The sequence below is a fragment of the Rhipicephalus microplus genome, chromosome 1 (assembly GCF_043290135.1).
Source record: "Rhipicephalus microplus isolate Deutch F79 chromosome 1, USDA_Rmic, whole genome shotgun sequence".
Taxonomy (NCBI): domain Eukaryota; kingdom Metazoa; phylum Arthropoda; class Arachnida; order Ixodida; family Ixodidae; genus Rhipicephalus; species Rhipicephalus microplus.
Window position 1 is genome coordinate 180,093,621 of NC_134700.1, and position 23,725 is coordinate 180,117,345.

General features: G+C 41.8%; 1 long non-coding RNA gene across 2 annotated transcripts in view; it reads right to left on the minus strand.

The window, feature by feature from the left end:
• Positions 1 to 1,612: 1,612 nt before the first annotated feature.
• The window catches only part of LOC142769032 (uncharacterized), an 81,715-nt gene continuing 59,602 nt past the window's right edge, over positions 1,613 to 23,725 (minus strand). For both annotated transcript variants that reach the window (XR_012885616.1, XR_012885615.1), the window contains 4 exons: positions 6,305 to 6,398; positions 4,558 to 4,639; positions 3,357 to 3,485; positions 1,613 to 2,127 (listed from right to left, as the gene is read on the minus strand). This is a non-coding gene — a long non-coding RNA (uncharacterized LOC142769032). The remainder of the gene's footprint in view (positions 2,128 to 3,356; positions 3,486 to 4,557; positions 4,640 to 6,304; positions 6,399 to 23,725) is intronic.

Consider the following 23,725-nt stretch of genomic DNA (forward strand, 5'->3'; position numbering starts at 1 on the left):
GGACGTGAATGGACGACGAAGGTGCGTGACACGTCCAAACCTAATAATCACGATATTTATGTCGTGTAGACATTACTACATGCTACGCTCATTGCGTGCTCGCGGCTGTTTCGCTAGCTGTACATATACCAATTTCGATATCAGGTGATGTGAATAGATAACGAAGGTAAATGACACGTCTAAACGTGATAATCATGAAATTAAAGTCATGTACGGCATCATTTATTTCCACCTCGTATTGTACTGAAGTTAGAGTTACATATCAAGCTTCCTCATTCGTGCATCGCATATTAGCGATTCCCACTGTACGTGGTATCTGGCAATTTTTTCTAGGAGGCGTTGACAGTACTTACAGTGAAGCTTAATTGAGGGAGTTAGTGGCAGTTAGTGCGCTGGAACCTATACGAAAGCAGAAGATGCCACAACACATCGCCACATCTGCTTCTGTTGTTTGACGTGTTTAGGCTCAATCATATAATTTAGGCACTGCGCTATTGGAGAGGTAAAAACTGGGGGATCCTTAAGCTTCACCTTTAAGAGGGAGAGATAAAGATGCAAGGAAAGGCAGGGAGGTTAACCACACTCACATCCAGTTTGCTACCTTGCACTGGGGAAGGGATGAAGGGGAGAAAATAGGTTGGAGAGAGATAAGAAGGTACACACAATCATGAGCACACTCGGGGGAGTGCACACAGACTACAGGCGGTCGCTCAGGTTTGTTGACTTTAAGTAAAGTAGGAGTGCTTTAGTCGCCTTCTGCGCAACTGAGGCAGATGGCCAAGATGCTAGAATCTTCTGCACACAAAATGCTCTGGAGTCAAGTTGATTCAAAACCATCCGGAGCTGGCATCGCTGTGTGTCGTAGCAAGCGCATCTGCACAGGACGTGTTCAATGGTCTCTTCAGCTCCGCAGTAGTCGCATGTAGAGGTGTCTGCCATACCAAAGCGAAAGGAGTACACCTTTGTGAATGCAACACCCAACCAAAGGCGGCATAACAGTGTCGCATCAGAGCGGGAAAGTTGTGATGGTAGCTTTATCTTGAGCGAAGGATCCAGTTCATATAATTGACCCCTTTGGAAGCTGGTATACGACCAGAACGTGCGTGTAAGATCTCGAGCCAGCAGGTAAAGCTGCCTTGCTGCATCATTCCTTGATAGAGGAATCGGGACCACACGGGTTCCTTCATGGGCTGAGCGGGCTGCATCATCGGCTAATGGATTTCCGGTAATACCAATATGTCCAGGCAGCCATTGATATATAATATCATGCCCTCGTGCTAGAGCTTCATGATGGCAATGTCTTATTTCATGTCCCAATTGTTCATGATTCCTCCAACGCAAGGCAGACTACAAACTCTGAAGCGCTGCCTACGAATCACAGAACATGACCCATTTTCCTGGACACTCTTGAACGAGATATTGTAAAGCAGCCCTTATAGCAGCAAGCTCTGATGCCGTAGATGTAGTCATATGCGACAACTTAAACTTGATTGTCATTTCTGCAGCCTGAATTACAGCGGCAGCTGATGAGCTGCTGGACGAAACGGACCCATCAGTGTATATCTGCGTTCGGTCCAAGTACAACTCATGTAATAATAGCAGTGTTGCTTGCTTCAATGCTACTCTGGAGTGAGTGCTTTTCTTTTTGGTACCCGGAATTTCAAGACGTACTTGCGGCTGGTCGAGGCACCACAAAGGACATGCCATTCTCGTAGCTGGCGTATATCCTGATGAAATGCAGTTTAGGTGCTTGGCTATGACGTCTGAAAACGTAGCACGTAGTCACCTTCAAGAGTTTAACGTTATGGCGATATCCTGTTTCAAATACGTTCGGAGTTCAAAGTGGCTTGTGTGACTGAAGGTTTCGCAAAGCATGGGCAATTGTGCACGTGAAATCTTTTCCAACTTGTTATGCAGTGGACTTACAGAAATAGGCGATGTAACGTGTGTGCCATTGGTAATGGGTGGCCCACTTTAAATTATGAGGTCATTATGTTATGTTATGACGCCTGTTCACAATGTACGCTTTTACCACACATTATTACTGCAAAATTAGCAGGCGTTTTGTACCTCCAGGTGCCAGTTGCCAGCTTGCTCTCTCCTTCTTTCCTCTGTGTCCTTGTGTATCTGTGTATGCAAATCAAATAATAAATAAATGTTGTATTGTGAAGCTTGTATACAGGACACGTGCGTTTATAAAGCATGCGAGTCACTTTCACTGCATTTTAAAGTACAAGTTATTTGGACTCAATTTCGGAGCACACGCGTGGCTTTGTGCTAGAACGCCTGATAATTTAATTTGCACGTTTCTTGCTTTTTCGGTCATGCATGGGATTATTTTTCGCTCACAACTATCGAGGCCCACTCCAACGCCGACACCTGAATTTATGCGAAACAAGCGCTTTAACGCTGTCGCGTTAGTCACTACGACTCGCCGAGATATAACATAATGAGTATGACACTGCGGCACAAAGCGTAACGCCTTGGCTTTAACTCCGGCCAGGCTAGTGTTACGTCTCCATGCGGAAGGAAATGCAATGATATACCAGCGTACTTAAACTACGAGGATATTTAAAAAAAACTTACATATATGAAGATCACTATCAATCCTTATGCGTGTTCAGAAGTGCCTTTAACTGGTTTGATAAGAATTAAGGTAATGACACAAAGAAATTATTGGGTGTATTAGAAGTAATTGTAATGTAAATGTGAAGAATGAAAAGGGAACAAAGAGATAATTTGCTGCCCACAGGGATCAAGCGTGCGACCTTCGAATAACGCGTCTGATGTTCTACCATAAAGCTATGGTGGCGGTCATCTTTCCATCCACTTTATAGGGTATATCATCATCAACCTGACTACACCCACTGCAGGACAAAGGCTCCTCCTATGTTCCGCCAGTCAACTCAGTCCTCTACTTGCTGGTGCAACTTAATACGCGCAAACTTCCTCATCTTAACTCCCCAACAAACTTTCTTTCTCCCCTTCACCCGCTTGCCTTCTGTTGCAATTTAGTGCGTGATCCTTAATGACCAGCGGTTATCTCTTGTCTTGGCGCTACGTTTCCTGCCCAGGCCCATTTATTTTTCTTGATTTCGACTTCGATGTCCTTAACAACCGTTTCTTCACTGATACACTCTGCTCTCTTCTTGCTTCTTTGGATTACACCTATTATTTTCCTATTCATTTTTCACTGCGTCGTCCACCATTATTGTAATTAGCCAGGTTTCTTCTCCCTAGGTAAGCATATACAGGGTTATAGTAACTGTTATAAGTTATATACGTGCATTTAAACGTGGTAGTGACAGTCAGCGCAGTCAGTAGTGAGTGTGAAAACCACTTATAAACACACTTACGACCAGTCGAGAACACTTTTTTTTCTCTGCTTGGCCCCACGTAGCACGTAACCGTACTACGTGATAGCACTTGACCAGTAATCCTTCGCATCTACGTGAAGGCATCAAGTCTACCAGGATGAGACTGTTCTATGAATAAAGGAAAGAGGTGTGTAGATTAGAATTTTTTCTTTATTAGACACCATGTACTAACTGCTAAAAGAATGATGCCATGGAGAGTATATGGGATATTAAAGATAATTTGAAAGTAAACATGAAGAACAAAATTGTCTAATACATTGTCTTTACCTACAATTTTTGACGTCTAACTGTTTTAATAGTAAGAAATATAAGCCTGTTGTGGCACTTTCAATTTTTTAGCTTATACCGCTCCATCACCTGCGTGAGTATGTATCACCTGAGCATATCTGGGCCTATTATTGAAGCATCATAATTCACACCCGTTTGATTAGCTCGTTTAGCGGGAGTTAGGCAGCGCTGTAAAAAACTGCTGAATGCGTGTTGCGCTCAATGTGGTTGTTATAATGTTGAACGCGGCGTTCTCCGGATATTGCTGAACGACGTTATGTGTTATAACGTCTACGAACTGAACGGAATGTGCCGGACATGCAAACAAGACCAAGAGGGCATGTAATTTATTCAATTTTTATGTGTAGTGTAATACTCATGGCAGAATCATTACGGTAGAAAAGAACCGGGGCAGACCGAAATTGATATAGCCATCTACTACTGCGTGTTTTACAATCAGTATGTTGTTTTGTAAAGCGAAACAGCAACAATTTTTGTTGCCGTTGCTTTATTTGTTCGTTAGTGCAATCTGGTTGTGTCTACAAAGGAAGCGCAACTTTGGAAAAAAGTCACCTTTCTTTTTATTCTCTATTGACGAAGGGAAGAGCGTAGATAGAATATGCAGGAAACACTTCACAAGACACTCGCCCTTTTTTGTGACCATACCCGTCCGTCAAATAAAATGTACTTTCTTAGCGGGAGGGCAACGATAAGCTATATTTCTTAGCGCGAGGACAAAGAACTCCTGCCTTAGCTTTGCTTCGTCAAGTGTGAAGCCTACGGGACGGCTTTCAACTCTCCATAGTAAATTACCAAGTACTCCAAATCATTGAGCATTTTTTCTAAACATATATTCGGCAACATTTGTGGGTTTGCGAAAGAGAGTATCATTCATTAAAATAAGACATATTACCTTGCACGAAGACGACGCGACGATGTCAACGTGTTTTATTGCAGATGGCACTGCTCCCCAAAAATGCTGACATTGAAATTCTCTGCAATCGAAAGGTTCAATTGAAGCCTTTTGAGGTGATGTTCAAGGCTGTATTTAAGGCAACTCACGAGACACTATTTAGTAATTACTCACTCATTCATTTTGTTAGCAGTGACGGAAACAACAGACATCAGTAGCCCGAGTGTGCAAGCAAACGTCCAAAAAATTGCATCATCAAAATGGTGAAAAATTAAAAGAAAAGCATTCTTTGAAATAGAAGGACTAGCAAACTTGTTCGTGGAGAGAAAAAAAAAGTGACTCATTAAACTATATTATTTTCGTTGCTATAAATACAAGACCAATACCAGCAAGCAAAAATTGAAAAGTGATAGACTGATTTACTAACGTAGTGGGGCGTTTTATTTTGTAAGTAAAGCAATCTGGCAACCTGCCTTCCATTCACGTTTTCTATCTATTTTGACAAATTTTACTACTTTCAGCACTTTCGTTTGTATTAAAACTGTTATCCCATTCAGGAAAACACCGTTAAGGCATTGCTGCCTTTTGCCCTTATTGATTTTTGCACATGGGGTAAACTGTAACCCCAACTTCAAACTTGGCCGGAAAGTGTGCTGTAACATGGGCTACAACGAGCGTGCGATACAAAGAACATACGTTTGGTGCAATTTTTACAGCCCTGCGAGACTGTGTTCTCTCTTAATCTTCAATAATTCAGCATGCATATAAGCATGAAACGTTGCAATAACTACGTACCCTCATGATCAGTTATCAGAAGGCCTGCTTAATAATACACAAAACTGAGCGTTCGGTTACGCTTTTCACCTGTGTCGTAACCAAGTAGCATCGGGGCCCGTTATTTTGCCGCATTGTTAATTCCTCGAAAGTATGTGACCCCACTACCATATTACTGTTGTAACAGGGGCACACTAAAATATGGTTAGGTCAAACTGGAGCCAGTTAATGAGCAATAAGTTCTTGCCGAACAATAAAGGAAAAGACAGAAGAGAAAGGTGGGGTTGAGGTTGACCGGTTTACCGTCGCACTCTGTGATGGGGTGGCGGTGGGGTAAATAAGCCAGAAGTTCAAATTATTCATGCACTTAGAAAAAAGCGCAGCAAGTTCACAGCCGGTGTTTTCGGTGTCTCACTCGTAAGTATTGCAGCGAAAGAGCTAATGATACTCTCCAACAATAACGAGCAATTACTGGTCAGTGAACTATCAATAATTTGGCAGGTGGAAATCTCAACTTAACGGTGAGTTGCCTTAATTTCTATTTCTTCTCTTCTTTCCCAATTCTTTCCCTCTATCTATTTGTCCTCGGGCTCTTCCCTTCTCCCGAAACATTAAGCAGCCGTTGTGCCCCTTTAGTTGGCAGTTGCCAGCATGCTCTCTCGCTCTTTCCTCTATGTCCTTGTGTATATGTGCATGCAAATCAAAAAAATAAACAAACAATCAAAACGACGACAAAATATCTTACCCTCAACAAGTTTAGTTGAATTACGGGGTTCCATTGAAAGAATTGAAATAAAACTGCGGAGTAGAAAATTGTGAAGCCCATTTCGAGCAGCTTTCACTTTAAGAAGTACAAGTCAATAAGACTGGTTCCGCTTAGGTTAGTAACAAACTACCGAGGTTAGATGCCCATAAAAAAAAAAGAAGTAAGTCATGGTAAAGGAGCAGTGTAAACGCAAAAGAGTATATTTACCTCAAGAAGACAAGCTGGTGAGTTTGGTAGATTTGGAAGTTCAGTGACAAAAATAAAGCAATGAATACAGAAAAGGTAGACTTGATGAACGCATCTGAAAGAAAGGCAAACACTAAATTAAGACGCAGTTTTTTCTACGAAATTCAGTAAGGGAAAGCCCACATAAAGCTCCAAAGCTCTTGGGGCTACATCGTAACGAAGCAACTCATTAATCCGAATTCCTTTTGGAATCAGTAATCCGAATTGCGGGCTTTGTGTGTTGAAGTTTTTTCTAGCAGCACTCTATTATTCGGTGTGCTTGCACTTCTTGTAGGTTCTGCGCAAGCATGTCACCTAAAAAAACTGCATGATTTGGTAGAACCACAAAAAAGCTGAGCTAGCTCGAAGGTTAATCACAGAGCAATGTTCGAGACACGGACACAAGAGATACGGACAAACCGATAACTTGCGTAGGGTTTGTTTCTTAGCTATTGTTACAGTTTTAGAGGTAAGACTTTTTTGAGAAAGGATATTTAACCAACACGTCAATATTCTTTCCCTGGAGCTCAGTAAGCACACACACAAGCGCAGTAGCGTGCATATGTCCCAAGCTTTTCGTCTTTGCAAGAAAAAAATACGTACGCCTTGTCCTGCACCAAAATATTAAACATTTCGCAACAGTCTAATTTTTAACCTTGAATGCGTTTGATTGTGCAAAGTAATGATTTGATTGGCATGTAGGGTTTAAAGTTCCAAAGCCACCATACGATTATGAGAGACGCAGTAGTGGAGGGCTCCAGAAATTTCTACCGCCTGCGGGTTTCTTAACGAGCACCGAAGTATGAATACACGGGCCTACAGAATTTTCGCCTCTATTGAAAATTGTGGAAAGTAAATGCATTAACAAAACTGACCTTACATTTCTGCTTTGGCGCTTGTAATTTAACTCAAGCCTGCATGACGTCCCTACTTCCTGCCCTTCTTTCTTCATTACTTCTTTTATTTCTTCCTATCTTTTAGTTTTGTTGTTCATTTCATTAATTACTTGATAGTCCAGCTCAAGAATTCCGTGGGGCAATCGGTGACATGTTTGATATTTCAATATACATATTAGGGCTCATTGAAAGCGTGCTTTTTAAGCCTGCAAAGTAAGGTGGGTAAAGTGGCATAGACGTTACTAAAACACTTGCAATGCTTTTAGGGGCGAAGCTCATTATAGTGGCACCCATTCGTCCCCTATAGCCGTTGTAGTATGTAACTAGTATAACGTTTTGACCTCCAAGGTGGTGCCGGTGAGAGATTTCTTCTGTGCGTTGTTGAACAATAAAAATAGTGCTCAATGTACATGCCAATGGCTGCTAATGGGGAATGAGAAACAGGAGCATTCGGCTTTTAGTTAACGCGCATGCTGCGATCCCCATTAGCAGCCATTGGCATGTACATTGAGCACTATCGGACAAGAAAGGGTTGCTACATTATACTCGCTGGGTGTAACCTCCTTAGTTTTAGAAAGGTTTAGCGAGTGTTGAGCCGCAGTGCCATGAATACAATGAACTAGTATATGCCATGAATGAACTCTAGGTGGTTAAACGTGGGAAGTAGATACGAAGCGCAAACCCTAAGTAAGTAAAAGCCGAATTCTCCTGTCTCTCATTTTCCATTAGCAGCTATTGGCATGTACATTGAGCACTATCTGACAGGAAAAGGTTGCTGCATTATACTCACTGGGCGTAACCTGGTTTTAAAAAGGTTTAGCGAGCGTTGGGCTGCAGTGCCATGAATACAGTGAACTAGTATATACCATGAACTCGAGGTGGTTAAAGGTGGGACGTAGACCCGAAGTGCAAGCCGTAAGAAAGTGTGCGTGTGCCACCTCTCGTATAGTCCTTGGAATGTCCTCTGGATGGCAGTGCTTCTATAAGGGAAACATATGATGAAAAGATGCGAGATGGTGGTACTTGGAGTGTTGAATTGATGGATGAACGGACACGCAGACAGATGCATGGATGGACGCATGAACGGACGCAGTGGCGGATGCATGGACGAACGAAGGGACGGACGCACGAACAGACGCACGCACGGACGGGCGGATGGACGCATGGAGGGTCACACAGACGGACGCACGGACGGCCGGAAGCAAGAACGAATGGACGGACGAATGCTTCACCCCACTCTCTATCATTCACTCCGTGGATATGCTGCCAATTTTTTTTTCACAGTCGGCAAGGTGTAGTGCGGCGTTACTTGTGCCCGCAAGAGTACATCGACGAAATACACCCTTCGACTTCGTTTCTATAATACGGAAGTTTGTGTTGTAACGTACCTGCCTACTTTACGTAATATAGCCTTTACACACCAGGGTATCTGGTAAGACTATGATGTGTGGACAGCGGCTGAATTCACACAAAATGTCTTGGCTCGAAGGCAAAAAAAGAAAAAGACCGGCGCTGGCTACGGGCACTGGCGGTGGACAACTGCCCCACTGCCACTGTCGTTGCCGCCTGATAAACGCTTTCGCTGTGAAACATGTTGTAAATAGACGCTTGCGATTATACAGCAAAATCAAGGGGAAGACAACAACACTTTAACTCGATCCTTCTTTTGGGAAAAGTCATGTGCGCCAGCTTGTGCATGACCAATGAAGCCTCACGCAGTTGACTGAGGTTCCTGCCTTTCGTTTTGCAGGCTATTTCCAGTGGTGCTGTTATATCGTCTTATACCCTGTGGTATCTTTCATGTGTTTGAACCAGGTGCTTTTTATGCCGCCTTAGGAAACTTTCATCCTCTTCCTGTGCGATATGAGACGAGGAATCCACTTGCTGAAGCACTCTGGCCTCGCGTAACCAGCTGTCATGCAGTACACACACAGCGTATGAGCTGGCGCTGCTTTTGGGCAGGGCCTTTGTTTTGGTGCAGCATATGAGCTTGGTACTCGGCAGCTGCGGTGGTCCATTCGTTTTCGCAAGGCGACGTCGGAAACACCCCCGGTAGGTCCCTCCCCAATCGCTGGAATAGTTAGTGAAGTTGTTTGATCACCTAAATACCGCCTGCTGGCCTTGTCTGTGGTGCCTTGCGTTGCTGACATTGTGGGAACGTCTTTACGTAGTGAGTGACATTTCCAACAAGGCGTGGCCAGTAGTACTTTGTCTCTATTCTTGCGAGAGTGCGGGAAAGACCACGGCCTCCAGTCATTGGGTTGTCGTGTAGGGCCTGCCACCTTTACGGTCTCAATGCTGAAAGTGCCACGAAAAGGCAATTGGTTTGAAGAGATGAAAACTTTCTCATCCGCAAAAAAACAAAAAAACCAATGTTGCCGGTCCTTGCTTGACTGTCTTCGGAACAGCGGTGGTTTTCTTTTAGGGGTATTCAACAAGGCCCCTGAGACCCGGGCAGGTTCACTGTCGTTTCGCAAAATCGTAGGCTCCCATGGTTTCCACGAACCAATCATCACCCTGGTCATCCTGTGGAGGTGGGTCTACGAGGGCGCGAGGCAAGCAGTGGGCGTCAGAGTGCATTCGCCCAGACTTTTAAACGATGGTAACATAGAATTTTGAAGTATCTTCTACGATTACCTGAAGAGTCCTTAAGTTAGCTAGCCAACATAATGTGGAGGGGAAGGGAGTGTCACTCAGAACTTTAAAGTGCTTGCCGTAGATGTATACAGGTGCAACGTTGACGTAGCCTAGATGATGGCAAGGGACGCCTTTTATTTTGCAGTATAATTATTGGCTTCTCTCTTGCATAGCAACAGGTTAGCATAACTTATAGCCCTTTTTACTTCGTCAGCTCTCTGGACAAGAAAGACATCGAGTCCTACGCCACCTGCGTCGATGTAGTGTTCCGCGTAGGCGTATGCATCGACATGTCAAAGTACTGGAATTGTCTGCAACTATCGTTACAATTCTTGAATGGCTTTGATTTACACCGCTCTGCACTTGAATTCCACGTCGGTCTTTGTTAGCGGAGTTAGTCTCTCGGCGATGCGTGAGAATTTTTCGTTGAAGTGTCTTCAATGGTCACACAAGCCGAGAAATCGGCGTCGCTGGGCGGCAGGAAAGCAGCGATGGCAGCTGCTTTGCGTTGGTGGGAGCAAACACCAGACGTGCTTACGACTTGGCCTAAGAACACAATTTTCACGCACAGCATGCATCTTACACTCCGATGTAGTGGCTACCACAGCTCAGTGCAGATTCCTCATGCAAACTCGTACACAGGAGACCGGAAATCTGTTTAAGCAGGGGGCTTTGTCTTTAACTAAGCGTGGCGGCGTGCCTCGCTTCGCCATACTTCGTCACAAACGCCTTCTTGTAGAAGCTCCTCCACACGTGCACGTGATGCGCTTGGTAAATAGGTAGATTAGGACTGTTTCAAACGAGTTCTTTAATTAACTTGCGTCCATGAAGGGAATCACGGACTACGTATACTTACCCAGAAGGCCACGTTGCTGCTTTAGTTATGCATTTATATTCTGGCTTGTTCAAGCTTTAGTGCGCACGTAATTGCAAGCCCGCATTGAAAGATTATGCTCTCGTGAGAAACGTAATAAATGTTATCAGCATATGTTAGGGTAAAACGCAAATCTGCTTGGAGTATAGATCGGCAGTCAAGAAGTTTGTCTCGGGCTCTATAGAGAAAATATCCACGGCGTTCTTAAGAACAGGGGCAATAGCTATGCACACCATCACTTGGTAGGTGACATACTTAGGCCAAACTATCAACTCACGCACCAACTTCAGTGACATCGCCCACTTCCAGGTGCAAGTACCAACTACACACGCGGTAGGAAAAAGCGTGTCACAGTTAGTGGTCTAAGTGTTTGTGCCAATTATGTCACAGTTAGCAAGATTAAACAAGTATTGAAAGGTAAAAATGACAAAGATGATTCTTCTTTTTAGGAATCGGCATAACACGAAAATGAACCATATCTTCGTCAGCCTCGGTGGGACAGTGGCTACGGTGCTCTGTTGCAAACTTGAAGGTTGCGGCTTCGATCCCGGTGGCACCGGTAGCGTTTCGATGAAGGCTAAATGGTAGTGGGCTATGTACTGTGGGTTGTCAGTGCACATTAAATAGCACCAGATGGCAAAAAGTTCGGAAGTCCTCTGCTAAAACGTCTCTCATAATCATACTTTTTGGGAGATGCAAAACCTAGAATATTATTACCTATAAACGTGTCTTCACAGAGGAAGCTGAACGTATAATGTGCATCGTCTCGCCATAAGGGCGAAAGAATGAAGCTCCAGCGACAAATAGCAATGTCGCGCAAAAATGGCAAGCAGCTCTAAACTTGCAGCACGCACCTGAAGCAGAAAGAAGCCACGAAGTGAACATACACGTACGAGCACGGAAAAGCAGCCGCCACAGCTCGAAAAACAGGAAGGAGCACTAAACCAACGAACAAGTCTACGCAGGACGAGCGCAAACAACTGCAACGATCCTTACTGCTTCGTGAGTAAACAGCGTGCTCCTTTCGTAAACGTGGCCGAGGTAGCAAGCGAGGTTATTATCGCGCTCTCTTAAGCCACCGTTCCCTTCAATAGAACTTCCCGTAGAAGCACAAGATGTACAAATCACCTGAATCCCGAGATAAGCGCGTGCGCGAGTGAGCGATCACGTGAGAGAACATTTGTACGCGCTTTTACCACACCATGTGCCTTCCGGAGGATGGATGGGTGGATGGATTGATATGACTGCAACCTTTAGATCAAGCGGTGGCTAACGCCACCAAGCCGTAATACCTAATGAACCAAAAACTACATTTATTTTTTTCTCCTTTGAATAGTGAGGTTGAGGACAGGTACTTTGCAGTGAAGGGTTTAATTTTCACTCATGCCTTGACTTAAACCACCAATCCGATAACCTCCTCCTACTTATTTTACCCGCTTAAAGTCTATTTTGCCCTCCCTATCCCTAAACCCCAGTGCTCTGAAAAACTCCGGGCCATCATCTTGAACAATAGGGTGAAGCCCTTTACAGATCATTATCAAGTGTTCAGCCGTTTCCTCTTTCTCTTCACATGCACTGCATACCGTGTCTCTACCCCTTCGTGTTTGGCCCGATATGTCTTGGTTCGCAATACTCCCGTCCTGGCCTAAAACAGTAGATAACTACCCCGAGTATTATAATTAATCCTTCCTTGGAAATTTCCTGCTTAAAAGTTTAATAGATCTCTAGTGCGGACTTCTTAATCATGCCAATTCTCCACATATCGGTCTCAACTTCCTTCACCTTTTTCTTAACCAATAATTTTTTTTTGGTTTGGCCCCCTGCTGTTTTTTAAGTATTTACCAGTTAATTTTCTGGTTCGCTTCCCACATTTCGTATCGAGATTCTTCATGTACAAGTAGCTGAATACCATCCTAGCCCAACGCTCCTCCCCCATTTCTCTCAATCGCTTCTCAAATTTTATCTTGCTAGCTTCCCTGCCCTCAAATTATGTTCATCTCATATCACCTTGTACTTCCTGATTTGGTGTATTCCCGTGAGCTCCTGAGTCCAGCCTGCTTATTCCACGTTGCTTATTTTCTAATCTTGCTGGAACTTCTAATCTCATGCACAAGACCGCATTGCCGAACGTCAAACCAGGAACCATGACCCATTTCTATATTCTTCTCACAACATTATAACTAGTGTAATTCCACACTGCCCTGTTTTTTATCACCGCTGCATTCCTGTTACCTTTAGTCGTCACGTATATTTCGCGTTCCCTTGGGTACTCGGTCCCATTGCTTATCCATATGCCCGGATATTTGTATTTATCTGCTATTTCTAGCGTGACCTCCTGTATTCTAAGCTTACTACCTTCATTATCATTAAAAATCATGACTGCTGATTTTTTCTTACTGAATCAGAAATCTTAACTATCTCCCTCATTACTGCAGATGTCCATCAATCTCTGCAAATCTTCCTTGTTGTCGGCCATTAGCACTATATCATCTGCGCACATCCATGCTGGTAGTGCCTGTTCAACGAGTTTTAGTTGTTTGACAAAAAAGGGGTTGCAGCCAAGTCCACTTTCCTCTAATTCGGCCTGTAGTCCTTGTAGGTACATCATGAATAAAAAAAGAAACAGAGGACGCCCCTGCCTAAGCACCCGTTCTACCTCTGTGGGCTTGGATACCTGTTTTCCCACTTTAAAACTACCGTGTTACTTTTATAGATACACTTTAAAATATTAGAGACCCCATCTTCCACACTTAGTGTGTCCAGTATTTCCCACAAGACCTCTCGTCACAGCAACCCCTCATCCTCTATTCATGCCTGCAGTCTTTCTTTCATAAACTGCACCTCCAGCCTGTAGACCACTGATGTCTCTGTTATAGGATGGTAGTTGTTTATGTCAGCTTTGTCCCCCTTTTCTTCATAGATCATGCTCATCCTGCTAAGTTTCCATCCATCGGGGACTTCACCATCGACAATTATTTTGCTCACAGCCTCTCTCAAAGCCTGCTTAGACTTGGGATTTAATGTCTCTATCAGCTTAATTGGGATGCCTTCTGGGCCTGTTGATGTACTACTAGAAACTCTCTTCTCAGCCATTTCATTTTAAAATTTTGCGACAAAAAGTTCACAAGGGACCATAAAACTTTCAATTGTATTTTCTGACTTTTTACAACAATGGTTCAATGAAATTTTCTGAAACTGTGTGTAAGGTCTATGACGCCCAAAAATGACACTGTACTTCAATTTTATCATTCAAAAGTTACGCAGGACCCAGTAGACGGTTTAAAAAACTATGATGTCACGATGTTTGTTGCGAAAATATCAAAGTGGCGTCTCCACCCATATTTTTCTTTTTGTTTGTTATTACACTTACTAAACGTCCTGTCGTAGAGTGGAGCTTTCGGTATGTTTGTATTCAGCCTCAATAATACGTGAACAATCATTTTATCTCTGTAGTGTCCCTTCAATACAGACAAAAAAGCGTGCTTGTTCCTCCACAGTCTCATATATTTAGACGAGCATCGCCTTTGCTGAATTGTGGTTGGCAATAATGAAACGCAAACGCACAAGTTTCGCCTAAGCAACAGCAAGAACACCTACGAATCAACGAATTTGGTAGTCGCTACCTAGAAGATTGATGCGAACTTATTTCCAAAATACCAACATCACTTTACGAGAATCTTTGCGAGAACCGAGGAGTATGGTAAGCTGCTTCCAAGTTTTAAGACGAACTCTAACCGTGCTCGACGTTGGTTCGCGGAGTGCTAATAAGGTTTTCCCTACTCTTGATGCACAAAATCCTCATCTATTTTGCAAAGCACGCAAAGCACGAAGGACACGAAAGCGTCGGCTTTTGTCGCCAGAAATATAAACAAATAAAGGGCAGTTTGCGCCTGTAGAGCGTGCTCTGCTGCACTAATACACTTACTGTAATGAAGCTCACAAACAATATAGCGCCTATTGATTTTTGTCAACACTTTACAGCTCAAAGATTAACCATCAAACTTTCTTTTACATATTACATTCATTAGAATTATGATGAAACAATGCTTTTCACTAATAAAGTTTGCTCAAATATTTGTTCTACACCAATATTTTTCAATTCATGAGGATGAATGACCGTCTAACTGTACAAAAAGGATCCGTGATTAGTAAAAAACGTAATTTTTAAGAATTATCTCTAATAAAGATGAGTGATTCGAGTGATATTTTGGTACGCTTGCCCCTATATATTTTAATATATCAGTTCGTTGAGTTGATTGATACGTGGGGTTTAACGTCCCAAAACCACTATAGGATTATGAGAGACGCCGTAGTGGAGGGCTCCGGAAATTTCGACCACCTGGGGTTCTTTAACGTGCGCCCAAATCTGAGCACACGGGCCTACAACATTTCCACCTCCATCGGAAATGCAGCCGCCACAGCCGGGAATCGAACCCGCGACGTGGGGGTCAGCAGCCGAGTACCTTAGCCACTAGACCACCGTGGCGGGGCTCAGTTCGTTGAGTTACCTACCTGAAAAAAAAAGCCGGCTGTTGTGGCAGTATGTGTCAGTATGTACAGCTTTTGATTAGACAATTTTATCTTACAAAACTAAAAAAAACATATGCGGAACTTTTACTGCCTTTATTATGTCTAATATATGAAAAAAAAAATTTGTTTTTTAGAGTCCCTTTATAAAAGACAAAAAAGCACGCTCTTTCCACCACAGTTTCATGTCTTTAGCCGAGAATTACGTTTGCTGGAATGCGATTGATATTACTGAAATGCAAATGAATGTGTTTCACCTAAACAACAGCAAAAACACTTACCAATCAACGAATTTGGCTGTCAATGCCTAAAAAATGATGCGAACCTCATTCCGATGTACCAACATAGTTTTACGAAAATCACTGCGAGAACCGACGAGTATGATAAGCTGCTTCCGAGTTTTAAGACCAACTGGTCAACGTTGGTTCGCGGAGTGTTTAAAAGTTTCTTTACGCTTGATACACAGAATCATCACCTAAGCAGTCAAAGTACGAAGACAACGAAAGCGTCGGCATTTGTTGACAAAATAATTAGGGGAGTTTGGGCCTGTAAAGTGTGTTCCGCCACAATTATACACTGACTGTGGTGCAGCCCACAAACAACATAAGGGCCTCTAGTGTTTTGCTACCTAACACTTTACAGCTTAAAGATTAACCGTTGAATTTTCTTCTCATTCCAAACAACAGAATTATGATGAAACAAAGTTTTCCGATATCCTTAAACTTATGCTCAAAGGTTCACCATCAGCCAATAATTGCTATTTCCTAAGGACGAACGAGCGTCCGACTCGAAAAAAAAAAGAATATTGAATGGAAAAAGATGTATGTATATAAATTCGTGATATTTCAGTACGATCACTCCCTTATATTTATATATTTAGGTTCACCGAATTCACTGCCTGAGAAAAGGAAGAAGCAGGCTGTTGTGTCAGTGCGTGTTAGTATGCCCAGCTTTCGGGTGGGCCACACTTTTAATTTTCGAAAAAAGATAAGCGGCAATTTTACTGTCTCTATGACGTCTAGGACACGAAAAAAAGCTTTTCTTGTTTGTGTTGTTTCAAAATACACAAAAAAGCGTGCTTCTTTCTCCACAGTTCTATGTGTTTATCTGAGCATTACCTTTGCTGGAATGCGATTGGCAAAACTGAAGCGCAAACGCAAATTTTTCGCCTAAACAGCAGCAAAGACACCTTCGAATCAGCGAATTGGTAGTCACGACCTAGAGAAATGATGTGAGCTTCATTCAGAAGTAAAAGCATTACTTTACGAGAATCACTGCGAGAACCTAAGAGTATAGTAAGCTGCTTCCAAGTTTTAAGACACACTCTAACCAAGCTCAATGTTGGTTTGTGGATGGCATAATAAAATTTCCCTACTTTTAAAGTACAGAATCTTTAACTAAGCACACAAAGTACAAAGGCAACGCAAGCGTCGGCCTTTGTTTACTAACAAATGAGGAGTAGTTTGCACTTGCAAAGCGTGCTCTGCCACACTTATACACTGACTGTTGTACAGCCTACAAACAACAAAAGGGCCTTTTGATTTTTTGCTATCTAACACTTTGGAGCTTGAAGATTAACCGCCAACTTTCTTCTACATTTTGCATTCATTACAATTTTGATGAAACAAAGCTTCTCACTATCAGTAAAAGTATGCTCAATGGTTCATCATCAACCAATAATTGCTATTTGATGAAAAAAACGAGTGTCCAACTCTAAAAAGAAGAAATCATGAACGAAAGACGTACTTTTAAGCTTTATTTATAGTAAAAATAAGTGATAGTTTAGTTCGCTTGCTCCAGTATATTTAAATATTTAGGTTCACTGAAATCACTGCCTGAAAAAAAAAAGAAGCCGGCTGTTGTTGCTGTTTGTGTTAGTTTGTACAAATTTCGCATTGGCCAACACTTTATTTTGGAAAAATAGCAAAACGTATGTGGAACTTTTACTCTCTTTATGACCTCTAATACCCACAAAAATTGTTTTTGCTTTAGTGTCTCTTTAAAATAAACAAAAAAGCGCGCTTGTTCCTCCACAGTTTTATGTTTTTGGCCGAGCATTACCCATGCTGAATTGTGATTGGCAATACTGAAACGCAAATCCATATATTTTGCCCAAACAAAAGCAATAAAACTTACGAATTAGTTAATATGGTAGTCGTTACCTAGGAAATGGTGCGATTTTGTTTGCGAAGTACCAGCATCGCTTTACGAGAATCACAACGAGAACCGAAGTTTATGGTAAGTTGCTTCCAAGTTTTGAGATAATTTTCAATCATGCTCAACGTTGGTTTGCCAACTGCTTATTAAATATTTTCCTCATCTGTTTGGCAAACGAAACAAAGCGCAAAGGCAACGAAAGCATCGGCATATGTTAACAAAAAATAAAATATCAAGAGTTGTTTCCGCTTGTATAGCATGCTCTGCTGCACGTACAGACTAATTGTTGTGAAGCCCGCAAACCGCATCCGGGACTATTGATTATTTCTATCTAACACTTCACAGTTTGAAGAATAACCGTCAAATTTTTTATATACTACAATCAATAAAATGTTAATCAAACGAAGTTTCTTGCAAACATTAAAATTATGCTCAACTGTTCATTATCAACCGATAATTGCTATTTCATAAAGACGAACGAGCGTCCAACTTTTAAAAAGAAATCGTAAGTGAAAAAGATCTATTTTAAGATTTATTCATCGTGTAAATGAGAGATACTTTGGTACACATGTTCTCTTATATTTATGGATTCAAGTTCGTTGAGTTCACTACCTGATAAAAGAAAAAACTGGCTGTTGTGGCAGTGTATGTTAGTATATTCAGCTTTCACGTCGGCCACACTTTTTTTACAAAAATAAAAAAACGTAAGTGGCTGCTTTATTGCCTTCATGACATCAAATATGCGAAAAAATGTTGTTCTCTTTAGTGTCCCTTCAAGATTGACGGAAAAAAGAGCTTATTCTGCCACAGTTTCAAGTCTGTAGTTGAGAATCACCTTTGCTGATTTGTGATTGGCTATACTTAAATGCAAGCACATATCTTTCACCTAAGCAATAGCAAGAATACTTACGAGTCAACGAATGTGGTACTCGCTACCTAGAAAAGTGATGCGAACTGATTTCCGAAGTAACAACATCACTTTCCGAGAATCACTCTCAGAACCGAAGAGTATGGTAAGCTGCTTCCAAGTTTTAAGACGAGCTTTAACCATGCTAAACGTTGGTTTACAGACTGCATAACATTAATTCGAGACTCTTAATGCACAGAATATTCATTCATTTCACAAAACACACAAAGCACGAAGGCAACAAAAGCGTCACCCTTTGTTGACTAAAAATCAAGAGTAGTCTGCACCTGTAAAGCTTGCTCTGCCGCACGGAGGGTGCAATGCCACACAAAGAGCATAAAAGGCCTATTGATTTTTGTTATCAAACTTTTTACAGCTCGACGATTAACCGTCAAAATTTAATCCTACGTATTACATTCGTTAAAACATCGAAACGAAGTTTTTCACTATCATCCAAACTATGCTCAATTGTTCATCATCAACCAATAATTGCTATTTCATGAGGACGAACGAGCGTCCAACTCTAAAAAAAGGAATCAAGAGTGAAAAAACGTTATTTTTAAGATTTATTCATACTATCTATAAGTGATATTTTGGTGCGCTCGCTTTTTTTTAATTTATGTTCACTGAATTCACTGCCTCAAAAAAGAAAGAAGCCGGCTGTCGTGCCAGTGTGTGTTAGTATGTCAAGCTTTCGCGTCCGCCACATTTTTGTTTTAGAAAACAAAAAAGTATGCAGAAGTTCTACCGCTTCTATGACGTCTAATTCGCAAAACGTTGTGTTTCTTTTTAGTCTCTTTTCAAAATAGACCAGAAAGCGTACTTGTTATTCCACAGTTTCATGTCTTTAACCAAGCATTAGCTTTGTTAAATCGTGATTGGAATTACTGAAACGAGAATGCACATTTTTCGCCTAAGTGAGAGCAAGAACACTTAGGAAATAACAAATTTGGTAGTCACTACGTAAAAAATGGTACGAACTTATTTCCGAAGTACCAACATCACTTACGAGAATCATTCCGAGAACCGAAGAGTATGGTAAGCTGCTTCGAAGTTTTAGGACAAACTTTTCTAAGCTCAATGTTAGTTGGTGGACTGCATAATAAAATTTCCGTACTCTTGATACACAAAATCCTCATGTATTTCGCTAAGTACACAACGCACGAAGGCAACCAATGCGTCAGCCCTTGTTGACAAACTTATGAAGGGTAGTTTGCGCCTGTAGAGCGTGCTCTGCTGCACGTGTACAATAATTGTGGTGAAGCTCACGAACAGCGTAGGGTTTATGGTATTTTGCTAACATTTTACAGCTGAAAATTAATCATTAAACTTTCTTCTACATATTCCAATCATCAAGATCTTCATGAAAGAAAGTTTCTCGCTATCAATATTGTTACGCTCAATGAGTAATCATTAACCAATAATTTTCTGTTTTTTGAGAATGAACGAGTGTCCAACTAAAGAAGGAATCATGAGGGTAAAAAGACGCATTATAAGGTGTATACATAAAATAAATGAGTGATATTTCTGTACGCTCGCTTCCTTATATTGAAATATTCGAGTTCACTGAATTAACTGCCTGAAAAAAGAAAGGAGCCTTATGAAGCCGGCTGTGGTCATGGTGTGTTTTAGTATGCCCAACTTTCGCGTTGGCCACTTATTCATTTTGCAAATTTAAACCTATGAGGCAGTTTTACTGAGTTTATGACGTCTAATGCATGAAAAGTTGTTTTTCTCATTAGTGTTCCTTTAAAATTGACAAAAAAGCGGGCTCGTTCTTCCAGTTTCATGTCCTTAGCCGAGCATTGCCTTTGCTGAAATGTGATTGGCGTTACTCAAATGCAAACGCATATCTTTCACCTAAGCAGTAGCAAGAATACTTACGAATCAACTATTTTGGTATTCGCTACCTCGAAAAGTGATGCGAACTTATTTCCGAAGTACCAACATCGCTTTACGAGAATCACTCCGAGAACCGAAGAGTATGGTAAGCTGCTTCATTGTTTTAGGACGAACTCTAACCATGCTCCACGTTGGTTCGTGGATTGTATATTAGGATTTTTGTACTCTTGATGCACATAGTTTTCACCACTTTCGCAAAGCACGCAAAGCACGAAGGCGTCTAAAGCATCGGCCTTTGTTGAAAAAAAATTCAACGGTGGTTTGCGCCTGTAAGCGTGGTCTGCTTCAAATACGCACTGACTATGGTGAAGCTCATAAACAACATAAGGGCCTATTGATCATTGCTATCTAACGCTTTACAGATCGCAGAATAATTTATCATTGAATTTATGCTCAAAGGTCCATCCTCAATGAATAATTGCATTTCAAGCGGGAGTTAGAGTACTCCACTCTAAAATAAGAATCATATAAAATAAGTATGCCAAGCCTTCCCACCTAGCACTCTTTTTTTTATTTCACAAGAGTAAAAAAGCCAGTGCAGCTGTTTGACTGCCTTTGTGACGTGCGTCTGGTTATTACTTGTACCACCGCCTTTAACACTCTTATATTTCTGTCAGCTGTGCATCCCTCACAGTCTTATGTTTCAAAATATATAGTTCAAAAGTATGTTTTAAAGCGTTTCACCCCTACACTGTACGTTTACATATACAATTGTGATGCACATGTAGATGTGCTTTCGTAATGAATCTTCCTCATATTCGAAAATTGCAAGGTTCACATTTGCAATCTGTATGAGGCAGGCCTTGGTCAATTTTGATTCATTAAATTATTCTGTTTTTAGGGCTAACATTCCTTCCAACTCGCATGGCTGAAGTAGCAATTTCCCGTTCACCTTTGTGAAAAAGCACCGACAACGAACCCGAAGCAACGCATCCAACAGCGCCATAGTTACTATTATTTTAGCCTTGTTAAATTGTTAGTGCGTGGTTGACACATTTCTCAAAAGGTTTCAGGAGAAGAAGAGAGAGCCCAAACAAAAAAAATATGTGAATGATGGAGAAGCGTTAGAACTATTTAAACAAATATGCATAGAAGTATACGAGATTATGGCCCTCCGTAACACAGGTGATAAGATAAAGCACGCTTTTCCGCAAACTTTTTCTCTTTTATTTTCGGTGCAGCACTAAAATACACGTTGCTATACACCGCTTATTAGCATTGAGCAACACTTGCTCTGGACATCCATTAAGCTGTATACCACCGATAATAATTGGTCGCCAAGTTTCACCCTCAACATCGGGGCACCCACATTTTTACAGAATCACTTTGTCCAGTTGGCGCTCAAATAGCGCTGTGTGGTAAAGGTGCCCAGATGCTCAGTATTATTCTGGGCCCATTTATTACGACCTCTTTCATATCTGAATTGCAGCTTCCAGTACATTAGAGCTGACCGATCAATCATCTGCACGAAAATTGCGGTTGTTGATCGGCAGCGTATGCGCTAAGAAAATTATGCAGCAGGAAAGAGGTTCGCTGTGTTGCGTGCGCAAACACTATTGTTGGGAGTACAAAAATACAGTTTGAAAGAAACAACCTTAGTGTGCCTGTTTCCATTTAGCGTAGTTGAACTGAAACCGCACCTAAATGTTATTTGCGTGTGTGTGTGTGCGCGCGCGCGCACGTGTGTGTGTGTGTGTGTGTGTGTGTGTGTGTGTGTGTGTGTGTGTGTGTGTGTGTGTGTGTGTGTGTGTGTGTGTGTGTGTGTGTGTGTGTGTGTTGTGTTGTGTGCGAAAACGAGTGTGCGCGTCATTCACTTGTAATTCTTGTAACATGCCACAACTATCTCCACAAGTTTACTAGAGCGGTTAGGATTTGGCGATGCCTGTCTTAGCGCTCTAACCAACGTTTATGCTTCGATGGGTGTCCTTTTCATATTTGGCTCCAGTCTCAGTAGGTAGCTAATGTACAATCCTAAACACGATTTGGTCGAATGCTTTGTGGCGTGGTCTGTGTATCCTATACAGGGTATTTCAAGAAATGTACATGAAATCCTCAGAAATCAAGAAAACGTGACATTGGCTTGCTGTTTTCACGACTGCCTTTTTATAGCGGTAGCCGTGTTCATTCGAAAATAGGCTCAGCTGTTTGTGTTTGCACGCTCAAGACTGATAGATTATTCTAAAATGAACTAGAACGCATGACACATTCTGGCGTGGTTTGCGAAAGGCGCGTGCTATGGGCCGGTAAGATCGAACAAAACATCGAACAAATGAAGCTTGTGTGGCACTCTCGCCTACGTTTAGATTAGGTGATAGCTAAGTTATTTGTATTCGAAGAAGGCGCGTGCTTTTCGTGGAAAATAGTGTATATAGTTCCAGAGTCGAACGGTTGCTCAAAAATTGATTGACTGACTCGTTTGCTCAAGTCGTTTATCGTGGGACGCTTTAGTAATCCCCTTGACGGGTTAAATTCAATGTTGAGGGCTCTGTTCAAAGAAAGGGTCATCAATATTTATGCCTAGGAAGTAGGCGCTGTATGCTCAAGACCCCAATCATCTACAAGAACGTGGAATCGGGAGCAAAAATACTTTTGTCATTCCGGGAGATTTTTTTCTCTTTTTTTAACAGAACTGAGAATGAGTGATGGCTGCGTGGGTTGTTCCGGGAGTATAGAATTCGTAGCTAGCGATCGAGGCCTCCACATACGAGGTGTTTTGTAATATCGTAATTTCGGGCAACTTTGAAGTTTCTAAGAAGCAACGAAGAGAAATAGAAGGAAAAGGTTTTGACTGAGTCGCTGGAACGTCACCGTGTGTCATTACGGATAGGGACAGGGTTCAGAAAAAGACATGAAAATGAAATTTTATATTTGTGTGGGTTCATGCACTTGTGACTTTTTTTACGTCCTTAAAAACTTTCCTCTTGTGGCAAAGTGAATAAATAGAGCATTTTAGCAATAATTCAGAAGTGTAACTCGGTCTAAACCAGACCTATTGTCTCTGCACAATCTTTAGGGTTGTTTCAGTCTCTTCAGTTTTTCTTTTTTTTTTACATGTATTGAGCTGCAGGGCACAGTCGTGAACGACCAAGAGAAATGACAGTGGTAACAGCAATAACAGCAATAAGAGGATGGGAGTAATTTTACTGAAAATATTTGTGTAGTACATACCGCTAAAAAGGTGTGGTAATATAATTTCCAAACAATTAAATAAGCCTTTCTGAAAAATCACCTCGTTTTAACGTCTTCAAAGAGACGACTTGCCCGGCTTTAAGATAGTGTGCGCATTCACACTGCAAAACGGTCTCATCCATGTCTTGCGTTACGCACTTGGCTACCATTTAACAGCCAAACGCTCGATAGCGCAACCCTACGTGGCTTGCATTATGGTAAAACACGCTTTTCCTCAAGCAACGTAAATGTACTGGATCGAACCACTCACCCATAACAACGCTGTCCTCGCGCTATGTTTGGAAAACGCGGGTTAACGCAATAACCTAGTGCAG